We start from the raw sequence: 13,218 nt of genomic DNA, 5'->3' as shown, positions 1-13,218 counted from the left end.
TCTTCCAGCATCCTAGTGCTCCACCTGACACCACATGAAGCAGAAAAGATGCTCAGTCAATCCACAGGATCATGAGAAATAATAAGTCGTTGTTTTAAGCCACTAAGTTTTGGGGTGGTTTGTTACACAGTCATAGATAACTAAAACATGTGGAATCTCCACACTTTAGAAAGAATGACTTAACTGGAAAGCACTTTTGGTCAAGAGAGAAGGGGACAGCCACTGGAAGCAACACCTGTGGTCAGAGGTAGTGCGGGCAGCAGGAAGGCACTCCCATGAGGCAAGCAGGGAAGGAGGAAAAGTGAAGATCACCAAATGGTGGCAGATAGTCTTATTCTGGCATACATGGGCAGTGCATCTGAGGAACATCTAGAAAGATTTGGGGAGATTTTGTTGGGAGTGAAAGTGAGATCTATAGATTCTGCAAAGGCATGAACCACAGAATGCCATTATACACAGATTTTTGTTATCAGCCTGTAGCCTTGATGTTAGCTGGGCCCTTCTTTTTCTTTGAGATGTGCATAAGATTGGATTGAAGTTCCAATTCCACATCTGTGAAAGACCAAAATGCTCCACAGGATTACTATGAACTTCTAGGGAAATTATTGTCTCCTCATTAGCCCTGGCTGTAAACTCTTGCTTCTTTTATGGGTCATCTCACTGTCCCTTTTATGCTGTTTCTGTTTCACATAATATCAACCTAAACATGAAATTCAAGTCACAAAATATCAACCTAAACATTAAATCTTCTCTTAATTATCACAATTTCTACACAAAAAAGCAATTTTTTTGTGATTAGTAGATTTTAATAAGGAATTTGGTGATATAAGAGGAGGATTTTAAAGTATAGCAATATAAACTTCAAATTGAACCTGAGACCGTCCTCATTCTTAAAAATGTCTTTGCCCCACCACTGGAGAACTTTCACAAGCAATATCACTCCAAGTACTGTCTGAACCTCATTCTATGTCATGGTTCCTCTCTCCCTTCCATCTTTCAGCAGCAAAACAAATTTCTCTCATCTTCTCATATAGAATATCTATCAATCTATTTATTATGCTCAGTGACTCACCCTCCAACCTAAGCCGCTTATCAAGGTATTTACTCAGTAGAGACGGTTGTCCTCTGAGGAGCAATTATGATGTCAGTTGTTATAGTAATAACATTTCACTCTTCCACTTTCTACCCTACTAAAATCACTGCAGTTTCCTGCAAAGGCAGCCAGTGTTGGTCTCTCTCTCTCTCTCGAGTGTTGAGTGAAAGGAAAATCAAATGTAATAAACCTGGGCTATACCCAACTCACTGCCTTGCCTCTCCTTCCTTCCTTTTAGAGGGTGGAGATAATGCCCCATTAGGCTCCCTTTAAGGTGTTGCTTTCTTTGTATAAACTCTTCTACATTGCCTAAGTGAGAAGGGAAGACTTTCTGAATCTACTCTCTGGGTGGGTGCCATATTCAGTTTTGGGGAGACTTTGATGGGAGTGAAAGTGAGGTCTAGAGATTTCACAATAATGAATAGGCATAAACCAGAGAACCCCAATTTATGCGGGGATTTTTGTTATCAGCCTATTAGAGACCCTATTACTCATGACAGTGACATGTCAGAGATGGTGAGTGGTCTGTTTCATTTAGAAATCCATTCATTCATTTAAAAAAATTTTGGCATGACTCTATAGTAGACTCCTAAGGAGGTCAAATATAACTGAGTCATGGAATCTCTTATTGAAAGAGCTTACGATTCGGTAAGAGAAATAAAAGAACCATACCTACCCAGTTTGGCAGTGTTGATGTCCTCTTGGAAAAGGGAGCTCTAACTGAATCAGAGTCATAAGGGTTATTTATGGCACAGTCCCTGTGGAATTACATTCCCTCTTTTGTACATTGACCAATGGCTCTCTCTCCCCTCCAAATTCTCTGAAGTTGTGACCTGCTGTGTTCCTTCGGCCCCATTCATACAATCATCTGGCAGTCCTCTGAGGTAACAGTGATGGTTTAGGCCCCTCAGTACGTCTAAGGACTCCCATCAGTCTCTTGCCTGCTGACTTTTACCCTCCTTTTTCTCATCCATGACCATTTCCCTGAAGAATTTTCAAGCTCTTACAAAACTACCTTTTAACATCCATCATGTTACTCTTCATGTTTTTCTTTCTAGTACTATCACTTGCAGACATTTTCTCAGTTATCATGGGTCAAAACTGTTGGTCTATAAACATAAAACAAACGGGGGAATTCCCTGGCAGTCTAGCAGTTATGACTTGGCACTTTCACAGCTATGGCCCGGGTTAAATCCCTGGTTGGGGAACTAAGATCCCACAAGCCAAGTGGCAAAACAAAAACAAAACCAAAAACACCCCATAAAACAAATGGCAGAGATAGAGGATATGATGGATAAGCCACACCCTCTGCAGAACACACTCAGCTCAGGGTAGCACTGGTAGCACCCTTTCTGGTGGGGAGTGTTTGCAGTATGGTGCAATAACACTCAGTGGCCAAGAGTGCAGGCGTCAGGCTGTCATGATAGCTCTCATGAGCTGGTACTCAGGTCATGGGAAAGAGAGCTCAAAGGCTAGCACACTTGAATGGATTTTTTTTCCTTGAAAATATTTCAAAGAAAATAGCATTATAACAAGTTGACACTATAAAGGAGGGGAGATATTATTAAAATAAATACACAAGGATAGGGTAGCGACCTGAAATACATACAACATATATTATAGAAAACTATTATTTTTGAGGAATAGCTTCCTGGAGGAGGTAGGCTTTTATGTGGTATTATCTTCTTTGCAATGAATAATGAGACTATTCACCATGTAGTAAACAAGTTACCTCCAGTAAAGTGTGATTAAGAGAGCAGAAGTATGGTCTCTTCTTATAGAGCTGCATAGGCTCTTAATAAAATGTTACAGGCTTCAAATTTCAGAAGCGTTGTGGTGGGTACTTTCAAGAAGCAAGCTTAGTTGTAGCTTTTCTTTCCCCATCTTCTGGAAATATAGGAACTATTTCTTATTTATTTTTATATTCTTAGAGCCTAGAACAGTACCTGGCAAATGGCTCAATAATAATTTGTCAAGTGATTGGTTGAATGAGTGAATGAATCAATCACTCAATCTAATAAAACTCTTCTGCTTTCTGACCCACCCCATGTCTTCATTCAAGCATTTGTCTGTCAAGTTTAAAGTGTCTATACTCACATTATGGTGCATTTGCTCGTGTTGTTCAACACTCTGAAAGGTATACTACTTTAGAGTGGCATTCTGCTTTATTTAACAGGTTATAAGGTAGATAAATGGGTATATCAAAAGATGTTTAGGATTTCTTTTAATAAATTAGGGTAGTGGTTCTTAATGAGATTAGTGGAACAGTGCCAATCTGGCTACTTCAGAATTATCTGGGAAACTTTAAACAGTTCAAATTTTTGAGCCTTACTTCTGTATTTTTGAAAACTTCCTCAGGTGATTCTGATACTCAACCAGATTTGAGAACTACTGCCTTATTCTTTAAAATAAGATCAAAACTTCTAAAATCCTAGCTATTGGCAATTACCCAGAAGTAGATCAAGTAGTAGAGGCCCATTTAGAGTCTACCCAGGTAGCTTTTGGGAGGGAACTACTATTCTCTCTGAAAATTATACTTCTTAACGCAGGCATTCACCTAGTGCTTCTCTGGTCTTCCACCAACAATGTATTTACTGCGTGTTCACTACCTCTTTCTCTGAATGCAAATTGGTACCCCTTTATCTTGGGATTTTGAGGCAGTTCTTATTTTAAATAAACTTCCCTCTCATTCTCACAAGTATAGATTAGCTACAAGGACCCATACTTTAGAGATGGAGTTCCATGCTCACAGAGATTATAAACGTGCCCAGTGACCTAAAGCTGGTGAGGGGACTCAGGGTCATGTCTGTCTCTTCATACCCTCTGCTTCTCCTCCATGCCTGTTGACTAAGGGTTTATACTGGCTCTGGAGCTCTGTATGCATTCCTCTAGTCCTTGCACCATCCCTGCAAAGAAAACAGTCTCTGGAGTCCTCCATTTTGTGGATGGAGTGTTTCAAGAGTTGATCATCCCCAGAACATTGCTGCTCTTCAAATGCTGTTGCCCACTCTAGCAAAGACTGCTCTGTGTTCAGTAAACCCCATTGCCTTTTCCTCATGGATGCACCCCTACACTACATTTCCCAGCATCCCTTGTAGTTAGATGTGACCATGTGACTGAGTTCTGGCCAATAGAATATGGGCAAAACTGATTACCCCACTTCCAAACTTAGCCCATCAAGAAGCCTCAGTATTATCCTTTGGGCCTTTTCTCTTTTCCCATTGGCAGGCTGAATGCAGCAGATGAAAAAAGCCCTAGAAGATTCAGAAAAATCCTTGAATAATTGGGTGGATCCTTATCAGACAGTCCTGTGGGGAGAAATAACTCTTACTGCGTTAAGACAGTAAGGTTTTCGGATGATTTTTTATAGCCGTGAGCCTCCCCTGACCAATACAGCTAGCTGCCCTGCCTTTGACCCACAGCCTCTGCAGCTGTAACACCAATCTCTGACCTGAGAGCCCCAGAGCAGTGGGCAAAGGAAAGAGGTCTCTCAAAGGAGCTGCCAGGAGGGCAATGTGACATAAGGAAAAGCACAGGCTTGGAGCTGGAAGAAATGGGTTCAAATTCTCTTGGTCTAATTGTGTAACCTAAACTAATTGCTTTTTAAGCCAGAGAGTCTTCCCCTGTGAAATGGGAATAACATGAGATGACATATGTAAATGAATCTGGTAATGGAGCCCAGTAAATCTAAAGACTCTTCAGAAATGTAGCAAGAGTTTGGCAGAAACTGAAGGAAGTGTCAAAGAGGAACAGTTTGTAGCTTCAAATAGCAAGTCCAGAAAGTCGGAGGTACCCCCATGGCTATAGGGTTCTACGAGCATTATTACATCTGACCCTATGATGGCTCCAGGAGGCTCTTCTAGGTCACTTGCAGCTGAATAATTTTTTGAGACACTTTTTCCTGCTTCTTTCTTGTTTCAGGATAGTGATAGAATGTAAGTTTGATGAGGAGAGGGCTGCCGTCTTTTCCCCACTGTACACGGAGCACCTACCACAGTGCCTGGTGTGTTGTATGTGCTGTGTTTCTACAGGACACGTATTTGGCTTAATGACTGACTCATCTCAGAGGATTAAAAGGGTAATTTGTTCCTTTGCTTTTGTCCTCAAGCCTTCCTCCTCTCACCTGCAGGTAGAATGGTCAAGCCTGTATGTTCAGACTTCCGGACAACTTTGCCTCTGGAGTTGTTTGATGGCTTTTTGGTTCAGCGTCGGAAAAAAAAAAAAAAAGAGGAAGTTGCCAGTTATTCAGAAGAAATCCCTTACCCAGGTTAGTACTTTGATTTAAAGAAGTATAACTGGCTTTGAGACATAGATGGGAAGGTAGTAGTAAGTTCTTTCAGGGCTGGTGGCCCTATCCTGATCCCTGATAGAGCTCTGGGTAGACCAGAGCCTCTGATGGGGGCAGGGTGGGGGGAGAACAAGTGAATGCCTTTGGTTTGGACATAGAGTGCCAGGCAGGGTGGCCAATTCATCCTAATTTGCCCTGGACTTTCCTGGTTTTAAAACTGAAAGCCTTGCATCCTGGAGACCCCTTCAGTCCTGGGTAAACCAGGACAGTTGGTCACTACCGCCATGCTTGAGGATCTGTAGGGGGAGATCATCCTGTTAAGCATGGCGTGGGGGAAATGGAGCCTTCCACATTCAAATGGACCCTGAAGGCTCAGATGTTAATTCAGTTTGCTGAGATGGACTAAAGAATAGAGGCCCTTCCCCCTGTTCTCTGAATGCACCAGTCTTCTGAGATTCATGAACATTCCTACGAGGGGCACCTCATCCCCTGACCTTCCTCCACTCCCAACATGACAGAGAATACATTTCTTGCTTGCTAGTGAAGATCCAGAGACAGATTTAATTTGACTTCGAAAAAGAGGGCAATGTGATGTTTCTTATATCTTAGGAGGTGAGAGAATTCATATCAGTTACACAAGACTTGCCCAAAGGCCCAGAGCTAAATAATGGTAGAATTACTGCTTGAATAGAGCTCTATCTGGCCCCAATGTTGGTTTTCTTTCCATTCTACAGTACCTTAGGAGGCACAGTGGCCCTAAACACTGAATGAAAAGGAAAACAGCAATTTGTTCATTCAAGTAGACTTTTGGACATGCTCTCATTCACAACTCTCTTTTTCTTTGTTTCACTGGATTGATTTTATTTAGCCTCCAGCATCTACATCCCTTCCTTCCAGTCCAAATTTCTCAGTCTTACTTTCAAGACTGCTGGCTTTAGCTCTAACCTACCTTTTCAGGAGTACAGCACATGATGTCTTCCATGTACCCCATGCTTCAGCCAAGCAGGGCTCTCCATGCTTTCCCACCTCTACGTGTCTTTTGCTGTGCCTACTCCATGGAATGCTCTTTTCTCCAACCTCCCTTATCAAGATCCTGCCACCCTTCAAATTCCCATGAAGACTTCCTTGATCCTTCCATTCTGATATCCTGATTTAAATATGCCCTGCATTGATTTCGTGCCATAATAACTCATTCTGCTTACTAGAGGATTCCTTGAGGGCAGGACACAGGCTATGCTGTTTTTTTGTTTTTGTTTTTAAATAATCTCTGAGATAACCTAGCACAGCAATCTACACATAGTAGGCACCCTGTAAATACTTGATGAAATGCAGTGCAGAGGATTAAAGGAGAAAGGAAATCTTTAGATTTTCCCTAGAGTGTGACTTGGAATTGGGACAAAAGCTAATTTGATGGAACATGTTTGAGGAAAATCGGGTGGGAAAAAACAGATAATAGACACAGAAGTGAAAGAGTAAGGCCAGCAGCCCATTTCATTCTAAGAGTGTCCCTGAAAGTCTCAGAAGGAGCCAGAGGCTGATCTTTTTGACCTTTATCCAAGTGTCAGGACACAGCTCCCCGTGGGTAGAAGTCCACTTCAAGGCTCAGCTTCCAGCCTGCAGTTAACCAGGGAAAGCAGTCAATCAGAGAATGTGCTGGATCTGACCTCCTGGCTGCTGAATTCATCGAGGTCCGTACTTCAGAGTGCTGGGGATGTCAGTTACATAAAGTTGTACGGCATTTTCTTCTATCCTGGGGTGAGGGGAGGGTAATGGGGGGAGGAAGAGGGAAGGGGCACAGCTATCAGCCCAAGAGAACTGCTGCAAGAGCTAGTGCTCTGCCTTCCCTCACCACACACATCTCCTCCAAATGTGCCCTTGATGTTGCATTCTCCAACCCAAACAAAAACCTGGAGAAAAAATGATTTTGTGGCTAGCTCTGTTTTCAATACCGTGGAACATTTGCCGGCCTGGTGATCCATCACCAGACTTTTTTTTAACCCTGCAAGATGGCCACTTGCCTTTTTTATCGGCATGTTTGCATCCATGTTGCTACTTAACTTTCTCTTGAGGCCAAGTTTTCTTTCTTTTTTTTTCCCCTGATTTTTGCCATCTGTGCCATATTTCTTTAGAGTTTTTCTTCTCTAATCCCCTCTTTAGTGCCAGGAGAAGTAATACCAATGGGCTGGAGAGATTCCAATGCTTGATGCACAGAACTGGCTAAAAATCTCAACAATATCACTTCACACACATTCTGGAAACTTCGCTCTTTCATGTTTGCAAGTGGGCATGTAGCATGGGCTGCATGAAGAAGATAAGGCTCACAATTCAGCCCTACTCAGAGGCCAGTGAGCTCCCTGCTCTTAGAATGTGGACCAGTAGTCCCTGCTGCTGCCCGAAGACCTGGGAGACAAGAAGCCCCCAGTGAAGTGAGGCGGCCAGGCCTAGGAATCACAATTCTAATTAAGAGAAATAAAAACCTCACTCTTTTCTCAGGTGTTGAACTCTGTCTAAAGTCAGGAGTTATGAAATCTGTGAAGCTTAGGACTCATCTACATCTTAAGAGAGCTGTGGAGACTCTCCCTTTTCCCATTAAATTGTCATGTGGTAGGTAGAAAGAGGCTGAGACTCAGACTTTCACCAAATAGCTTAGTGGTCTTGGGCAAGTCTCTGGATCTTAATTTCTTTATTCATAAACTGTAAGAGTTGGGGAAGTGCATGATTCTATATTAGAGGTCTATATTTCATGGTGTCCTCTCACATATTGGGATTGGATTGGTATGAAAAACAGGGTCTAACAACTGGAATCCAAAATTTTATAGGGCTAAGGAAGTTTGCACATTTTTTTTTCCTTTTCTTTTTCTCTCCACTTTCATGCATGTCTACTTCTTGCTTCCAACTGGGAGAATCAATTCTATGACCACATAAAAGTCTCCTTAGGCCCAATATCTTAGGCTACTTTGGTAGTTCATAAAAGACGATCAAAGTTTTAGCTCTGTCTACCTGAGGCTCCCAGGCCAAACTAGAACTGAATGTTCTAATTTGTATTGAATTATTTGCCAAGCAAATATGAAGCTCTTTCGATGTAAACAGGAGTATTCACACCAACATGGTTCCTAGCAGCAGGCAGGCAGACCAGATCCAACTAGGATCCTGCCTGCTTCCAGTAGCTCTGCATTACTGTTGATGTCAGTTAGTCCAACTTGACCCCATGGGATGTTCAATGTTCACCATCATTGGTTTTCAGTGTATGGTGTCAAAGGCCAGGGCTGCCAGATGCCTCACTTTCTGAAAAAGGATGAAATCTGAAAAAGGCTCTGTCTGGGTGTTAGGATGTTTAGAATGTTTGTAAGCATGGTATAAAGACAGATGTAATTATAGTCAGAGAGTCAATCAATATTTATTGAGAACCTATTTTAGGTGCTGGGGATATAGCAGTGGTAATATTTCTTGAAGTGTTATTTGCCCTTTTCAAGTTTTCCCAAGGAATCTAGATTTTCAGTTAATTGTCTCAAGCACACTGGCTACTGTCCTACCATCATAAGGGAGAGTAACTGAGCAGCTGTCCTTTCTAGAATTTCCGGGAGCTTCTTACAAGGATTAGTTGTTTAACAAACAACTAATATCTGACTTTGATTAAGGGTTCTAGGTGTCAGTGTTTCTCTGTACACTAATTCTCAGGACCTTCTTTCCAACTGAAGCGTGGAAAGTACACAAGTCAGTTAAAAAAGTCTTCAAATATAAAATCAAGTAAGTAGTCTTTGGTATCTTATGGGATGCATAATGAACACGAGCTGGCCCTTTTGTGCATTTGGGCATGGATTGAAGTTGATGCTAATGGTAGCACATCTATATCTTGGGAACTGGGCTCCCTCCTGGGTAAGGACTGCCTGGGCTCAGGACCGGCCCTGACATTTTGGCAGAAATGCTAAGGAGAAGCTGTCTCTCACTCTGAGGTTTTTCAGTCCATAAAGCAGCAGAAATTTAGTTGTGGAAGACCCCGGCAAAAACAACATAAGAAAACTGAAAACACATAAGCACATTTGCCGAGTTTAATAGCCCTGCTCTGGCTCTCCACCTCCGGTACCTTAGGCATAAATTGCTGACCTCTATTTGATTTTCTGAACTGCAAGAATTATGGGCCCAAAGTTCAGTGAATTGGAAGAGGTAAGCTTTTATGCCTCTGAGTCAGCTTCCCCATAAACATTAGGTCTACAAATAAAAGCAACATTTCTATTTATACTTCCTGGGGTTTGTGTATCAGACAAGCCAAGCACGTCCCTGCAGCTCGGCAAAGGTGACTGCATGATCAAATCTCTGTTCAGGTAACGCGACGGAGCCTTCCAGTTTGGGTCAGAGGAAATAACCAGAGCAGATGGACAAGAGATATTAAAAATAACACACGCAATTTCAGTCGGAAAAGGGCACCTGCTCAAACAGTGACTGATTTACTCTCGGTGGTGTTTGTTTGATTCTCCTCCTGGCCACTGGTGACAAATGTGTGCTAGGGGAAGTCTTACGTTCAGACCCTTCCTGGGCACTCACCTTTAATGATGGCCAAGGGCCTGAAGGGCAACCCAGCTTCCTGTGCCCACCTGGCCGTGGGTCAACACAGCATCACCCTCATACTCCAGACGCAGCGGGAGCGTAATTCTGGCTGCTGCCACGCGTGCAGGTGACCCAGACATCCACGTCATGTTTTCTCTGTGGCCTTGCCTGACTCCTTCAGCTCCACGCTCCCCGTATCCCCCTCGGCCTCTGTTTTTGTCTCCATCTCTGGTGCCCAGCATCAGCATAATCAATTGATTCCACACACATGTATTGAACACCACCCCCTGGTTGGGGTGGGGGCTACACCTGACAGACTAGAAGCTTCCCTGCTCACCCCAGTGTCCTCTGAACTAGTGGGATTAACACAGATTTGTTTATGGCAATAATATAGGTGATTCACAATGAGGCAAACTCAGATTTGCGAGATTTGCATTTGATTCCTCACTACTGCTTTTCTTTTTATTAAGTATTTTTATTTATTTATTTTTTTGGCTGCACCGTGCAGCATGCGGGATCTTAGTTCCCCGAGCAGGGATCGAACACATGCCTCCTGCACTGAGAGCGCGGAGTCTTAAGCACTGGGCTGCCAGGGAAGTCCCTCCGCGTTACTGCTTCTTTACATGCCCGTCGTCCTCCCTTGGGGTCATTCATTACTTGCTTCACGCCTCAAACCTTTTCCTATTCCTGTCAAAGCATTGCCTTTCTGCTCCTTCCCTCCTGCATGTGTGCTACAAACAAATTCTCCATCTGGTGTAAGTGAACCTATATGGGGCATCCCTTCCTAGGGATGTTATGTTGCCTAGGGCTTTCTGAAAATAACATCTCAACCCTAAGGTGTAAGTCAAATGGTAAAGATTTTAGCCACCTTGGCAGGCTTCTGGGGAGTTATGTTGGGGCAGGTGGTGATTCTGCTTGAAATATTCTATCCATAGGTTCTGCGTTGGCAAGGAGCTAGGTCACAGTCACCATCATCTTAAGCCATTTTACTAAGGCTGAGTCCAGGGTACCGGACCACTAAAAGGCCTTCAGCTGCTGAAGAGATAATGAGGTCAGTCTTTTGTTTCTTTAAACCACTCCATTTGGAACTATTTGTCATTCAACTGTAGTGATAGTTTATTTTTCTCTGAGCAACCTGCCAGAGGAGTAAGGACATTTTGCACACCCTCCCTGCCACTTCTGTAGCGATGCTAAACATTTGTCACAAAACATGTTCTTCCAAAGGACTTCTGCTTTTGTCTGTGGCAGCATTTCTTAAACTCAAATGTGCCTGTCACCTGAAGATCTGGTTAAAATGCAGGTTCTGAGTCAGTGGAACTGCCTGAGATTCAGCAGTTCTCACAACCTCCCAAGTGGTGCTGATGCTGGTTCCTGGACCCGGCTCTGAGCAGAGTAGGTCTAGACCTGTGCTGTCCAACGCAGCAGTCACTGGCCATGTGTGGCTATTGAGCTTTTTGAATGTGAGCTTTTGAATGTGGTCCAGAGACTTGCCATAAGTGTAAAATACATACCATATTTTGAAGATTTAGTATATTAAAAAAAAATGTAAAAAGTCTCACAGATCATTTTTTAAAATAATTAATTTACATGTTGAAATGACAATATTTTGAATATTTTTGGTTACATATTATAATTTATCTCACCTTTTTCTTTTTACTTTGTAAAAAGAAATGTGGCTTCAAGGAAATTTTAAATTACACCTAGGATTTGTGTTACATTTCTATGGGACAGCGTTGGCTTAGAGAACCGAGCAGCAGAGGAGAGATGAATTGCCAATTTGAGCTCTGGCACCTCCTTGCCTTTCCGCCCTGCTGCCCCAGCATATTTAATTGCCATTAGCTCCCTGCCTATTTTGCCTGGCTTCTAACATTAGGGTCTAGGTTGATTTCTTATTTCTGGGTGTTCTCTGGACCCAGCCTAATCACTCACTTCTCTTACAATCCTGACTTCCCTCTCAATCTCCATGATTCATAGCTTCCCAAAGCCTCAGCAAGATGGTGGCTCAACCCTGCCCAGACTGGAAGAACCATTCTGGCTGCTGAGAACAGCGTAAGAACCTGCTGTAAGTATCAGGTTGCCTTTAGATAAGAGAAAAATAATAAAATAAGGAACACTTTTGAAGATATTTGATGACTTCATCAGGTAGAATGGATTAACAATTAGAAGGAGGTTATTTTACTTAGGACTGTTAACTAAGGAAAGCCTATTTCAACATGTGCTGTGGCTTAACTGAACCTGAGTTTATAGCAGGTGTGTGCCCGAGAGAAGCAGCCGTCACACTGGAGCTAATCTCTGGGAGCCGAAAGTGCTCTCAGACTCAGAGCTGCTTTCTTATGGGTAGCCATCCCAGACTGAGACTCCTGAAGCTTTGTTGCACGTGAGTCAACTGCACACATGAAGAGATGTGGCTTTAGGGGGATTTAGAAAGAAGAATGAAAGAGAAGAGGGAGGGTTAACAAACAGTTGGAACGGAAATGATTTACTCTGGGAGTCCTGCTAGAAATTACAATGAAATCCTTTGCAAATTGCTAAATGTCTTGCTTGTTGGGGTGCAAAAGCATCCAGAATTGCTCTTTACCACATTCCTCATAACTCCTGTTTCCATTCTCAAGCTCAGAGGGAGATTGTAGAAGGTTGTGATAAAAAGTGGAGAGTGGAGAGGAATGGACCAGCTTGCCACAGGGTGGAGAAAAACAGGGAGAATGAAGCGATAAAGAGGTTAAGGGTCAAAGAATAAAATATGAGAAAAAAATGTTGCAAGAAAGGAGCATGCCCTCTTCCCCTTTCCTCCACACTGCTGGCTGGAATGTAGATGTAATCCCTGGAACTCAAGTAGCCATGTTGGACTATGAGGCAGAAGAACATGTTGATATCGTGGAGCAACAGGAGAGAAGGAACTCAATTCTTGATGACTGGGGAGCCCATACTATGCTATTTTGCTGACCTCCAGATTTCATTTTCATAAGAGCTAAATTAGAAATCTTCCATCTGACTTAATCTACTATTCTTCAGGAATTGCTCTTCCTCACAATTAAGCTAATTCTGCTGAGAACTGAGGAATAACATGCACATAACTTGGGGAAAGGAGCACGGTGGCCTAAAGGCACATGAGAGAGCCAGGGGCTAGTGTTGGGGTTTCTTCTGAGAGCAAAGCATGTTAAGGGGAGACGGAGAGTGGAGTAGAGCACCAGGCCAGAGGGAGAGGGTGTAATTAGGGCCAGAGAAACAGCATCTATAGCAGTCACGAGAATGGGATCAGACAGGCCTGGATTTTAGTCCCAGCTATGTTACT

The 13,218-nt window shown here is 42.9% G+C and overlaps 1 protein-coding gene across 8 annotated transcripts in view; it reads left to right on the top strand.

The window, feature by feature from the left end:
• PAPPA2 (pappalysin 2) overlaps positions 1-13,218 on the top strand; it is a 432,894-nt gene that overhangs the window by 97,967 nt on the left and 321,709 nt on the right. For 4 of the 8 annotated variants that reach the window (XM_082355821.1, XM_082355820.1, XM_082355819.1 and 1 more), the window contains 2 exons: positions 5,223-10,977; positions 11,901-11,988. The gene's annotated coding sequence lies outside the window, so the exon portion shown is untranslated. Of the gene's footprint in view, positions 1-5,014; positions 10,978-11,900; positions 11,989-13,218 lie in introns of all 8 variants that reach the window. The other 4 variants (XM_082355824.1, XM_082355817.1, XM_082355823.1 and 1 more) reach the window with 1 other exon arrangement.

The sequence above is a fragment of the Balaenoptera borealis genome (assembly GCF_965194805.1).
Source record: "Balaenoptera borealis genome assembly, chromosome: 1".
NCBI classification, from domain to species: domain Eukaryota; kingdom Metazoa; phylum Chordata; class Mammalia; order Artiodactyla; family Balaenopteridae; genus Balaenoptera; species Balaenoptera borealis.
This window is presented reverse-complemented; position numbering and strand designations above follow the sequence as displayed.